This window comes from Periplaneta americana, chromosome 2 (assembly GCF_040183065.1).
Source record: "Periplaneta americana isolate PAMFEO1 chromosome 2, P.americana_PAMFEO1_priV1, whole genome shotgun sequence".
NCBI lineage: Eukaryota > Metazoa > Arthropoda > Insecta > Blattodea > Blattidae > Periplaneta > Periplaneta americana.
Genome location: NC_091118.1, coordinates 110,201,515 through 110,216,387, shown reverse-complemented (window position 1 = coordinate 110,216,387; position 14,873 = coordinate 110,201,515). Strand labels below are relative to the sequence as shown.

General features: G+C 33.0%; 1 long non-coding RNA gene across 1 annotated transcript; it reads right to left on the bottom strand.

The window, feature by feature from the left end:
- Positions 1-1,196: 1,196 nt before the first annotated feature.
- Positions 1,197-14,652, bottom strand: LOC138694503 (uncharacterized). The gene is made up of 2 exons (XR_011330961.1): positions 14,353-14,652; positions 1,197-5,463 (listed from the first exon to the last, which is right to left on the bottom strand). It is a non-coding gene; the product is annotated as an uncharacterized lncRNA (long non-coding RNA).
- Positions 14,653-14,873: the final 221 nt, after the last annotated feature.

The window sequence follows — 14,873 nt, the reverse complement described above, 5'->3', positions numbered from 1 at the left end:
ATTAATTTATTGAACCTATAACGAGTGGTATTTCTTTACTTCTATTTTAAAGCATATTAAGAAATAAGCACAAATATCTCTATCAGATAAATAATTCCCACCACTCGCCGAAATGGATATGGACTTAAAAAATAAATACATTATGTTGTTCTTTTTCATGGGAACTATTTATTTTGATAGACTAAGTTTTTACCTTTCATAAAACACAGGCAAAAACCATGAACACAAAGACATTCCGAAAGGCGTGTTAAAATAATTAAAATCTCGTTGCTTGAGACAAATTACCTTGTGGCATCATACTTATTTACTTACTTACAAATTGCTTTTAAGGAACCCGCAGGTTTATTTCCGCCCTCACATAAGCCCGCCATCGGTCCCTATCCTGTGCAAGATTAATCCATTCTCTATAATCATATCCCACTTCCCTCAAATCCATTTTAATATTATCCTCCCATCTATGTCTCGGCCTCCCCAAAGGTCTTTTTCCCTCCGGTCTCCCAACTAACATTCTATATGCATTTCTGGATTCGCCCATACGTGCTACATGCCCTGCCCATCTCAAACGTCTGGATTTAATGTTCCTAATTATGTCAGGTGAAGAATACAATGTGTGCAGTTCTGCGTTGTTTAACTTTCTCCATTCTCCTGTAACTTAATCCCTCTTAGCCTCAAATATTTTCCTAAGAACCTTATTCTCAAACACCCTTAATCTCTGTTCCTCTCTCAAAGTGAGAGTCCAAGTTCCACAATCATACAGAACAAGTAATATAACTGTTTTATAAATTCTAACTTTCAGATTTTTTACACCAGACTAGATGACAAAAGCTTCTCAACCGAATAATAACAGGCGTTTTCCATGTCTATTCTGCGTTCAATTTCCTCTCGAATGTCATTTATATTTTTACTGTTGCTCCAAGATATATGAATTTTTCCACCTCTTCGAAGGATAAATCTCCCATTTTTATGTTTTCATTTCGTACACTATTCTGGTCACGAGACATAATCATATACTTTGACCTTGTGGCATGTTCCATGTAATAAATTAATATCAGGAAAGGTTATATTTTATTTTTAAGTGATGTTTATCTCCAACAGAAAGCTGCGTAGTACTACCAGCGGCCACTCCATCTCTCTGTAAGTGAAGGAAATACAGAAAGAATTTTCATGGCAAAAGTCAAGAAACTGTAAGACAGAAATTTATTTAAAAAGTGTTTTATTGCACAATTTATAAACCACACTACAAAGACAAATATCTTATTCTAACATGTAATACTAGGGCGAACTTTTGTAGTCAGATATACATTTACATAAGATACAAAAGTACAGTAACACTTTTTGACGCAGGACTACTTTTAAAAAAAGACAACTTATTACATAGAATGTCATTTTCCAAATTTAAGAAGTTAATTAATTATTATATCAAGTAAAATAACGACTTCCATAATCATATTAGATTCCTTACAATTAACTCGAGGAGAAAACTATATTTCACAAATAAAACCCTTTCTTCTTGTAGAAATGGAAACCCTATTTTACTATCTTCAGCCGGTCACACTATTATCTAACATATTTACGCAGTTACATCAGATGAAACTTTATATCAAAGTGTTAAATTACTATTATACATATTTCTAGCAAACTGAATATTAATCAATTTTATAATGCTTCAAACTTTCGTGATTTTCATCCATTATTCTGAACAAAAGATGAACTCTACGTACAAGAACACTTAACATACATTAAAAATCACACGTTGTAGTGAATGGTGTGCTTCATATAACGTAAAAGTGCGTCAAAAGAAGAACTATTTTCTTCTAATTGTGCATTGCGTTAAACAATAAGAAAATGGGAACGTGACTCAATATAGTTTCACATAATTCAAAATTCGTAGAAATATTTATTTCAGAACAGATGGACACCAGTTTAATCTGTATAAGGGGACACTCAACTTAAAAATTGGAGAAAAAGTGTCATAGAAATGAAAAATTAAATTTCTACACTAATTTACGTGACAGAACTAAATAAATACGCAGAATTCTTCCCCTATTCATTGAGAAGTCACAGTCAAATGCACAAAGCCAAAAAATAAAAAAAATAATTAAAAGTGATATTTCAATTAATGATTGATTAAAAATTGAAATATGTTTTATTTTGAAAAGTATTGGATCTAATGAGCTGAGATTTTGCATGTTACTTTCCATGTGTATATTTAACTTTTTCTCCAAATTTGAAAAAGTTTGATCAAATAGGAAAAAATTTCCAAAATATAGTCCCCTTAAGAAACCAAAATGTGACGAGCAGGAGATATTTTTAAATTATTATAAGCTACTTCCAAGAAACAGGACTGAAGATTTTTACAAAATGCATTCTGGATAAATGTGGTACATACGCAGAAAATAAGCAGAGTTATTTTATGAGATTCAAGAATGGTTATGTTTCTTCTGCATATTTATTTGTCTCACCGTATATTTGTTTGTGATCCTCCTGCACTTTTACTTTCGGAAAGTACTACATTGTCGTACGAATAATTTTAATAAAAATCGTTGCAATTTGGTGGTAAAATGTCAAACAAGAGAAGAATCTGATCTATTTCGAATGTTGTCATAATTGCTTTTTAATTATGATCTTATCGTTAAAGCATGATTACTGGTGGTTCCTCTGTCACAAAATATGATATTGCTCTATAATGTACCGCCCTGTATAATAATGCATGGTGGCATTTTGAATTGTGCCTCTCGTACATTTATTTTGTTCTTGTGTAATGAATTTCATAATGCCGTAATATACTCTGAAGTTTTATATTGTATTGTACTCCTTGATTTAATTTTTGAGTACTGTGTTATATTGCATTGTGCTATATTCTCTTGTATTGTATTTCACTTTACTTTTTTGCTCCTATCGTAGTATTATTTTATATTGTATTATGTCGTACTGTATTGTATTGTGCAATATTTTATTGGACTTTGCATTACTGTTTTACAATGTGCTGTACTATATACTGCGTTGTACACTACTATATTGTACTTTACCACACTGCATTATATAATGTTGTAATGTATTTTGTAATGAATTTTATTGTGTCTTATTGTATTTTAGTATGTTGTGTTATATCGTGTTGTAGTATATTGCATTGTGTTGAGTTGTATTGTATTATGCCTTAATATATTGCATTATGTTGTATTGCGTTGTCTCTTACTGTATTTTATTATATTGTGCTGTATCATGCAGATTGCATTGCATTATGTTGTATTCTGCCATATTATACTGCATTATGTTGTATTTTTCATTTTGCCTTTCTATATTGCATAATGTTGTATTGTATTGTACCGTACTATATTGTATTGTTCCGCAGTGTAGTGTAATTGTTCTGTAACGAATTGTGTTCTATCGTAACGTACAGAATACTCTAATGTATTTTTTCTTAAAGTACTCTTTTATTTCGTTTCGAATTGCAAGGTGTCGTACTATATTACATTATGCTGTGCCGTATTATGTATTGTGCCGTAATGCATCCTATTGTTATTGTATAATGAATTTTATTTCATTTTTTCATATTTTATGATATTCTGTCACAATGCACTGAGTAATATTGTATTATCTCATATTATTATACAAATTTTTTACATTGTGGCTTATGATATTTTTATAAACTTGCATCGTTATCATTTACTTTCAGGTTTTCCAACATGTAGTGCCTCATGTTACTGAGACTCATGGTATAATAATATCCGATCCAATTCTCAGCCATACATAGTCTACAGTCAAGGAACAATTATTCGTCTCATAAATTGGTGAGTAAACCTTGTCTTCTTCTATTTAATTAAGCAGCACTGATTAAAGATTCCTTGGAGGCGTCCCTTAACCGTGGCTCTCATATCTGAAATTTCAGATAAAATAATGTTGCCGATTCGATAAGAGAATTTAATAATTTAATCTAAAAAGTTATAGGCTAAGTTAGAGACATTTCTTAAAAAAACTCTTCGGGCCGTATTCATAGACATTTTTAGCGCGGGCTTTCGGTGGATGATCACCGTTTTTCGTATTCATAAACCAGTGTTGCGATAGGATATGATTTGAATTCTGTACAAGTAACCAATGGATAGCCGGGGCTAGCTTAGTACTCTCGTAGCGCGTGCTGCGAAATGTCTATGAATAGCACCCTTTGTTTTATTTCTTATCTATTATAAAATATTGAACGAATGCCCAAACTAAACATTAAGAGTACAAACAAAATTTTTAATGTAATACGTGACTAAAATTACTGATACTTGCTATATATTTCTTCTACGATCCCATTATTAACAATATAAAATTGTTACAATATGAATTAGCAGACATATCAATGGACAGCATGGGCAAATCCATAATACCAGTAGTATTTAATACAACCTACCGGATATAAATATGAGAAACATGCGGACTAAGATAAAATAGAGTTGATGCGATACTGTTGGTACTACTATGGTATTGCGGTGCTGCTGTACATTTACTCTAAAATACATTGTGCGCAAATTAGTGCCATTTAAATATAGTTTATAAAAACAAGCGGGTTTCTACAAGCGGGTATACTGTACAAGAATAACGCTATCTTATATTAAGCATATGGCAGCGTTATTGATTAATTTCAGGTGCCTAGAGCGTAAATGCAATTTTGTTAAAAACTAAGAAAGAGTACGTAACTGAAATCTAATTCTTCAACAGATTTATATCGAAGCAGCCTTGAATTCTGTTGTACTGTTCAAGTAATACAAATATTTCACATATATGGTTAGCCAACTGTTCCACTATCAGCTATTGGTCAATTACGAAAAACTTTTTCGGGACCATTTCCCAACATTTGCGCTAAAGCAAGTAGAAGCGCCAACATAGCTGTGAGTTGGGAGATAACTTTTTATGTTCATAGTAGCCGTAGTCCACGAAATTAATGACTGTACCATGTAAATTTTAAAAACAAATAGTATTTAACAATGAATTCCTTGAAATATTCTCAAGATAACTTCGGTAACTTTACTTCTGAGCATTCTATAGTAATATTGCCTCAAAAAATTTATCCAAATCCCAATCCCCCATAACCTGAGCCCATATAAGTGGTACTATAGATACCGCCGCCTCCTCCAAAACCATAATATGGGGAATATCCGAATCCCCAAGGAAATTGCCTCTTTACTCTGGAGTGTTGCTTGACCTCAGCCTCAGAGACACCCTCTCTCTGAAGGTTGTCAGTCCTAGGAACACCGTCAGGTTGTTCACCGACATCTCTCTTGGTCCTTGTGTGCTCCGTGCCTTCGGGAACCTGCGGAGCGCGTATCCTATCCACGGGATAGATGTCGTACGGTGGGCGCAGAGGATAGGTCAGGGTATTCCACATAGGCTCCGCAAACTGTCTACACATACAGGGGACCACTTGTTGAGGTCTCGGGTAGATTTCTTGTGGTCTCGGGTAGATAGTCCATACATCGGCATCTGTTGGATAACCAGAGACATCTAAACGTCACATTTTATTCCACTTCTGTTTCCTCTGAAATTTTAATGTAGGCCTAGAATTTAACTCAAGATATTGTCACTTTTAATGTCTAAGGAAAATTTGTAAATTCCAAAAATGTTAAACTATCGGCAAAAGAAACATAAAAGGTCCACATAAATGTTAGATTGAGCTATGAAATTAATGTATAATGAATGCAAGATGAAGGTAGCATCATTTGCATGTTTTCATCCACACTCCACCTTCGCTCACATTATCTCATACAGATAAATCAAATTTGGTTATACTCTACAATTTAAATATGGAACTTAAAATTACCTTTAACGTATGTGCTTATACTTAATTTCTTATAGATATGTTTTATACCTTTGTATACTATACATCGTTACTTTTTATTACGTTCCTCTACTCATTAATCTGTTACCTTGATTCAGTTTTGTTAAATTGTTTACGTACATTAGTTATTTTATATTATCATTATCATTTGTCTGCATTTATCGCTTAACAAAGGAAGCCTTCGGAATAATACTGAAGGCAGCACTATGCATTGAGTACGGAGTGAGAGACATGGATGTAGTATTACTAAATACACATACAGGACAATGGACAAAACGAATCATTAGGCAATCAGACTTTGAACTTTTAATTTATCTCTATTAGGCCTACACGTAACGGAAAGAGACAACTTATATAAAATAAAGACTAAATAATAAACACATAATATTTAAAATTTAATAAACTGGATATATAAAATGTATAGGCTAATTAAATATCGTTTGTCCGCATGTTTATAACTGTTCGCTTCTTCATAACTTATTTCTGTGATAACGTGTTTCTTGGCCTATTTCTTTGTTTCTTTGTTAAATGACTTTTATATACTATACTTTAGTTTGTCTCTTATCTGTTCGTTTGTCTCTTATCTGTTCGTTTGTCTCTTATCTGTTCGTTTGTCTCTTATCTGTTCGTTTGTCTCTTATCTGTTCGTTTGTCTCTTATCTGTTCGTTTGTCTCTTATCTGTTCGTTTGTCTCTTATCTGTTCGTTTCTCTTTTATCTGTTCGTTTGTCTCTTATCTCTTTGTTTGCCCGTTATCTCTTTGTTTGCCTGTTACCTCTTTGTTTGCCTGTTATCTCTTTGTTTGCCTGTTATCTCTTTGTTTGCTGTTATCTCTTTGTTTGCCTGTTATCTCTTTGTTTGCCTGTTATCCCTTTGTTTGCCTGTTATCTCTTCGTTTGCCTGTTATCTCTTCGTTTGTATATTTATGAAACAAAGGGACCAAGTAAAAAATTGTTTGTAACTTTGCAAACGAGAATCTTGATACAGACCAAAATACAGAACGAAGAGACCGCAAAGCGAATTAATTTATAGGAATGGTTTGTAAGAAAAAACAATTTTGTACTAATGTTAGTTATTTCCTTCTATGATTAATTTCACAAGTGCATTGATAACTGAAGTACTAAATTGATAGGTTTTAAATTTAAAGCCTAGTTCAGGCGGTAGCGCGTTTGCCTGCTGATCCAGAGCTCCGCTCGGGTGTGGGTTCGATTTCGGTTTAGACTGATTACTTGGTTGGAATTTTTCCGGGGTTTTCTTAGACTATGAAATGAGTGTCAGGAAATTTCATGGTGATTCCTCAGGTACATCTCACCATATATCATCTCAATATCACCAATTCCACCGACACTAAATAACCCAGTAGTTGATAAAGTTTAGTGAAACAACTGATTTTAAAAAACGTTGAAAAGAATAAAGATATAATTTCTGTTTAGAGCAACTTGAGGAATTTTTTTTAACACATTGTTAGAGTAATTTGTAATTATTTAAAATACTTTGGGCAATTTTTTATTTTATTATACTTTTACCTATGCATTTTAAATGGCAGTTCTGTCTTAAAATCTTTATATTATGGAAACAGCTTTCCTCATACTGTTCATGGTTTTCGTTTGTGGTTACTTTAATACATAACTGATTTATTTCCTTTCATTAGTCCCCGAATTAAAAGAGTTTGCATTATTAACTGACCATTTCACATGTTATTGCCTTTTGACATGTAGAATTAGAGTGTTTAATTAAATACTTACTGAATTTAGGTTACGAAGAAAACTAAAACAAACAGTACTCTACTTAGTGCACAGTTTGTTTACTGTCTATTCAGGCTACTGTTTTCTTAAATTTCAATGTATTTTGTCTGCCTAATTTCAATATTTTGGTCTCTATCAAATCAAAATCTTACCATCATCCACTTAGAACGAAGTTCTGGTTCATATATCTCTAGAAGAACAACGACGATTATGATCTCCTCGCCGAACGTTTATCGTGGGTGGAAACAATACTCTGTATGTGTTGTTACAAATAACCTTGAAAATATGAGTGGAATAAAACGGGCCATTATATCATTGTTTATGAAGTTAATTATGTTTTACAGTATTAAAATTTTTTTTAGGTAAATATAAATTCCAGACATTTTAGACATTTTCCGCAAGGCGATAATTTAAATTCGGTTACGTACACAATAATAGTGACAGTGGCAGCTCGGTAACGCCTTGAGCTTATGCAGCCTACACAACAGACCAGTCGAAGAAGTTGACGCCCGAGCAAGGCAATTTGCAATTTGCAGCCTATGTTTACTTCAGTATCATTTCCCACAAATAGTTTGGCCTACTATTGAAATGCATCTTACTTATATTGTAAGCATGATTTATTTTTAATATAAACTAGTTCCAGGGTGAAATATGAAATTTGATAAGAAGTCTCATATCCTAAAATAGGCTCAAAGAAGATAATTAGGAGCCAGTTTTTACGAATAACATTAAGCATATTAGGATTTGCGACCTTCATGTTGTCCATCGGAGTACGAGGTTTTTGGGTATTTGCACCGTGTCATAGATGCAGAGGTATTCAGCGTTTCGGAGTTGCATATCTCAGCCATCGTCAGAGACACCCTCCAGTCTGGAGAGCAAACGTTGATAACGCATACATAGACTATCTAATTTATTATTGTTACGTATTTTCAGAAATGTACATTTGAAAAAAAATGGAACCAAAAGAATGATATTTCGGGAATACGTGTTTCCGGACAATTGTCTTCGGAAAAATGGATTCGCAGAAATTATTTGGAAAAAGACACAATAGAAATTTTGAATTTCTGAAAATTGGCTTCGGACAAATTGGCGCGATCATTGTTATAAATAGAAACGAAAGCCATTACTAAGGGAAGGAGTATGTTGTTTCATTAAAGTTAAACAGATCGTATATTGTTAATTTTTAAAGATATTGCGTCAAATAAAATTTAGATTTTGATCAAATTGAGTGTTGGTATATGATACAGTATCTATTTTTGAAAGGGCTGTCCGGCAAGGAAATTTATGTGGTTATTGTGGATAGGCACTATATTAAGAAATTATTGTCCTTGGTATATCACCGTAAAAGATTGGGTTGAGTAATGTAAGAGAGGAAGAAAATGCATCGAATTTGAACACGGTATTGAAAGACTTGTTTTTGTGACCACCCCAGAAGATAATGACGATGTTGTGGGTGACATAATTTTGAAGGATCGGCGAATTGAGCTCAGATGTATATCAGAGACTTCGAAAATTTCCTATAAACGTGTCTTTTAGATGGTACATCATGATTTGGGTGTGAGAAAATGATCTGCTAAATTGATCCCTTATGAGCCCTGATCAGAAACTACACAGGGTGACTCTTTCAAAGTCGCTTTTCCGTCATTTTAAGAAAGTTTTTCTAACTTTTTATCCCTAAGGTAATTTAATCTTATAATTATTAGACCACGGATTTTTATGCACTTGAAAACTAACTTTTAAGCACCTAAAATAAGCCCTGAATTTATCAAAATAGGCACTAAAACATAGATTTAGGCACCTAAATATACAATTTCAAGCAGCTAAAAATACTATTTTATGTAGCTGAAATGTAATTTCTATCCACACAAACTACAATAACTATAAAAATTCAATTAATTACTGCAGTTTTTAGCATTACTGTATACAGTGCAAAAACAGTAAAAATATATTGCGGCTAGAAACTTTATTTTTGTTAAGTCTTAAATTATGAATACCGGTATATAACTTTAATGAATTCAGCGGCCTCATTGCTCTAAGGTTGCTAGAACACATTTTCTCATATTACAATCAAATTAATTAATTTACCAATGAATTTACAATTAACACATTATTCATAATTGGCATTGCAATACATAACAACATTTTTTCTTCAATTATATATTGTGAAATTTTACCTTTTCTTAGATAGAATAATTTTTTAAGCGAGACAAATTATTTCTAATGATACCGAAGTAATTTATGCATATTTAAATCTAGCAATATTTGCCATGCTGATTTCTCCAGGGAGAACTACATCCTCCCGATTCATTACATTCCTATTGCCTGTTCAAGTGCTCAACAAAACCAGACACCTTCCAGGAATTTCTTCATTCCTACAAGCAAACTATTTCAGGATATTTGAACCAAACCCACCTCATGACATTCAAAACTTTCTTTTTCACTGCTACACGAAAATTAAAAAATATGTATGTAATAAATGTAAATGGGCAATTTTAGGCTCTAAAGCCTTAAAGATAGGTCTCAAGGGGCAAAATACGCATTTTATGAACCATTAAACAGCTTTCAGATGTTCATATTTTATATAAAATGGAAAAAAAAAAAAATTAACTACTTATAGTCTGTCCCTACAGAAAAAATAGGCCTTTAACCTAAAATCTGAGGTCTGCTTATAATCAACAAAAGTGAATCAACTTTACACGAATAAACGTATAAATAATAAAAAGGAGTTAATTAAATGTTCCCAAAATATTAACTTGTTAATATAATTATTTATCTTATTTTTACAAACTTTTTGATTAGAAGTCAGATATACTATATTATATATTTTAACTGTTGATTAAACATGAAACAATGATTTCTATCCAGAAACAAAATAATTGTCTCCCCTCCAAAAGAAATTTTGCGATAAAAAAATCGGCATGGAAAGTCCTCGCATCAGTTTTTGCGATAATTTTGGACTAAGTATAATAATTATGACAAACTACTTAGAATAGGGCTGGGCACATTACGTGATTCTGAGAAATGAGCGCTGTGTGCTTTAAAGAGCGGGTCTCGCGAGCGGTGTGACGTATGCATACTGTACGTCATTCAGTGTCGGTGCAGTGGTGACTCTGCTGTATGATGGCGAACTTTGAAGACGGAGCTTCCGCTCATACATTAAAGCGTCCCTCTATACCCAATGCTTTTAATGTATCATGGGAGGAGGAGTTCTTTTTCGTAGAGAGAAGTGGATTAGCAAAGTGTTTAATTTGTCTTAAAACACTCCAACTGATTAAGAAGTTCAATATCCAACGACATTATTCTTTACAACCTGCTACTGAATATGACAAATATGTTGGTAATGAACGCCATAAATTAATACAACTTAAAGAAAATGTTTCTCTGGTAAATTATATTAGAGTATCTATTTGATATTTACATTGCATTATAAGTTATACATTTAGTAATATATAATTTTAAATTATACAAGTATTATGATATATAATGTATCATATTATATATCATGAACTGTAATGTACTATACTATGATATATCATAACATTTATATAATTTAAAATTATATATTTTAAATGTACTATAATAACTTATATTGCAATATAAATATCGAATAGATACTCTAATGTAATGTACCTGAGAAACATTTTCTTTAAGTTGTATTAATTTATGGTCATATCATATATCATACCATATCATATCATATATCGCGTCGCATCGCAACATTGTATATTATATTATATTATATTATATTATATTATATTATATTATATTATATTATATTATATTATATTATATTATATTATATTATATTATATTATATTATATTATATTATATTATATTATATTATATTATATTATATTATATTATATATTAACAGGATGACAATAATGCACTTAGTGAATCGGCTATGAGAATTAGCTACAAAATTTGCCACGAAATTGCAAAGGAATTGAAAACATTCAACGAAAGCGAATTCATCAAGCGATGTTTAATTATATTGACAGATGAACTCTGTCCACAGCAAGTAGGGGAAGTGGGATCCATACGTCTGTGTCGTAGAACCGTGGTGAGGAGGTTGCAGTATGTGCGTATGGGTTATGTAAATAAGCCTAATGATTTGTGTGTGTGCATAGAGCGAACTTTATTTCATTAAATTAATACGAGTGTTATAAATTCTGTAATGTACAATGGATTGATGTAATATCCTTACAAACTATTATGTACTGGCAGACTTAATGACTAGAACAACCGTGACTCTTGTTATATTAATGCAGGGAAGGTAGCTGTAATGCGAGTCCGCCACTGCGTGAGCGTTCTGCTCTGGCTTCGAATTAAAGTGCCTTGCGGAGCGAGAGCAGCTCTGGCGGACTAGACTGAGCCACTCTCATGCCCGGCCCTGACTTAGAACGTAGCAAAGCCGTGATCAGAATGTATTTTTCTTTTTTATTATCTAAGCTTCGGGAAAAAATTGTGAGGAAGAGTAGTGGTAAAGTTCCCAAGAGTGTGCAATTCTTGCAAGACAAAGTATCTGCTCACAAGTCTCTAATTTCGTTGCAAAAAAATTAAGTTGGCTTTGAATTGATTGACCACCCCTCATATTCGCTATATTTAGCCCCCCATTAGACTATCACGTATTTCCGAAACCAAAAATGTAAAATAATATTTCGAAATGAAACAACTTATCATCGAATGAAGCAGTATAGTATTTTAGAAAAGTGATTCGCAGACCAAGAGAAACATTTTTTTTAAGCTTTAGAATTGCTTCATGACCATTGTGTCAAGTGTATAGTGTTAAAAGGTAATTATCTTGAATAAATACAAATTTATCTTGAGATACAATTACTTTTTCATATTAAGCTAAAAATATATTATCGTATAATTTACATAGCAATAACTATGTTATGCAGTAAGAACGACCGAAGTTGAGAATTAAGGTGACTATTTTACTAGTCGGACTCCCATGACATTTCCTTTCAATTATACCGTTATAAAAGTCAAACGTCCTCGGAATTCGATTACAGTCTGTTCTAAGCTTCTATTATAGCTGTTAGTGTACATATGTGCACGATGCCTGATTTATAAATGGGCCCCCTAGATCCAGGTCCAGGGTGCAAAATTTTGGGGAGCGTAACTGGCACCGTTTTTTATTAATTACTACAGTGCGTATACTAACTGGCTCCGCAGGAGAAGTGGCAAGCAGAACGCGTAGACTCAAGGAGTGTGTTGGTATCATGCAGGTAGAGTCAATGACCTTGGCCGCATTGAATGGTGGAGGGTGGGAGGGAGGGGAGAGGAATGTAATATTCCTACGTTCAAACCAGGCGCTACAACTACACTAGCCGCCTGGAATCTGAAAGCATAGCGGCCGTTATCTTCGTCTGTAAAACAGTGTGCGCATGCTTGAGCATATGCTACCTGTATTGCTTCTACTCACCGCGTGACGTCACTCATGCTTGCAGATCCCAGGCGGGAAGTGTACCAACTTTACATCGCTGCCGGGTCGAATACTGCGGCTTGCTTCACTGCGGAGCCTGTTAGTATACGCACTGTACTAGGCATTACGGGAAAATTTCCCGTACACTCAGGATCTTAAAATCAAGCTAATGGAGTAAAAAAACTGCTTTTCTGTCTCCGTTCTGAAATGACGCACTGGGAAGGATTGATGAAACTAATAAAATTCTTCAGAAGAAAACTTTTATTTATTTTTTTTTAATAACCAAAATAAATCATACGCCCGTACTCTGCAGTTCTTTGCAAGAAAAAAGAGATGTCTTTGAATTGTTTCAGGAAGCAGCATTGAAACTTAGTGGCTATGAAACTTCATGGGATCCTAAACGCAAAATTTTTACTAATGAACACTATTAAATAGAAGTAACCCTTGATGACAGAATATTTCAGAATAAGCGTAGCGTGTTCTTTAGAACTAGGTATTGATTTACTTATTGCTAACTGAGGAAGAATGAAAGAGTCTTACGGAACACTGGCAAAATGTTTTAATATTTTGACAATGTTAGAATCACTCGACAGAGTAGCGAAGAATAATCTGTAGATTGAGGCAAACAAGTTTGTCAAATGGCATCCAGATTATATGTATGTTAGTTTTGCCGATGAGTGTCTTCTTTTCAAGGCTTATGTAAACTGGATAGTTTGAAAACTATACGAGAGCTCTACGCTTACATAAAAGTGAACAACCTCCAAAGTACGAGTAGACCTATAAATTATATTGAAAATGTTTAATTCTTGCCAGTGAAAAATGGCACAGCAGAAAGACTGTGAAAAACATAATTTGATCATTTATGGGAAATAAAAAAAAACTGAAGTATCTGCTTCTGTTGAGTTTTGAAAGAGACATTACTTTGAAAATGGACATTTTAGAGATAATACAAAATTTATTCACGAGAAAGTTAGAAGTTTTTACTGTAAATGTGCACAAAGTACCTGGCAGATATCTAACTTAGTTTCTATTTGTTACCCATTCTAATAATGATTTGATGATCATTTTATTATTATTTTCACATCATATTTAATTTCATATTTCACCATATTAAACTTAACCAGTTTTGTAAAGGAATATATTTGTAAAAAGAATAATGCATAAGTAATAGTTATAAATTTCTGATATTATTATTATTATTATTATTGTTATTATTATTATTATTATTATTATTATTATTATTACTGTGGTATTTCACTTACAGTGGGGGCACACAATTATTGCGCCTAGAACCGTAAATCCGTGCCTACAGCAGAATACATACTGTACGAGTATTATGATGTTCGAAGTATGCTCACCTAGAAGTCCTGGCAACGGATACCCTCGGCATCGTATTGTTGCGACAGCCAGTACAGCGAAGATAATCCGAACGCACAGCATGGTGGCTTAAACTTGATGTCCAGACAAAACCCGGGCGATGTATATATACAGTGACAAGTGTTTTGTTTAAAGGTCCCCTTGGCTCGTGAGTCTTATCGCTGCATGAGTAGTACTACGATGAGTACATTGCTGGAAGTGATAACGCGAAGGCTGTGACCGTCACAACAAAGCAACGAGTCACCAGCTTTTGTTTCCCGTTTTCCTGTTGCAAGGAGTCAATGAACGAAAGTCTCAGGAATTCGTCAATAGAATTACGTGGCAGTTTATGCGTTATTTATTTATTTATTTATTTATTTATTTATTTATTTATTTATTTATTTATTTATTTATTTACTCATTTATTTATTTACTCATTTATTTATTTACTTACTCATTTATTTACGTATGTACTTGTTTACTTATTTATGTCTTTATTTACTTCCTCGTTCCGCGTTCGTTT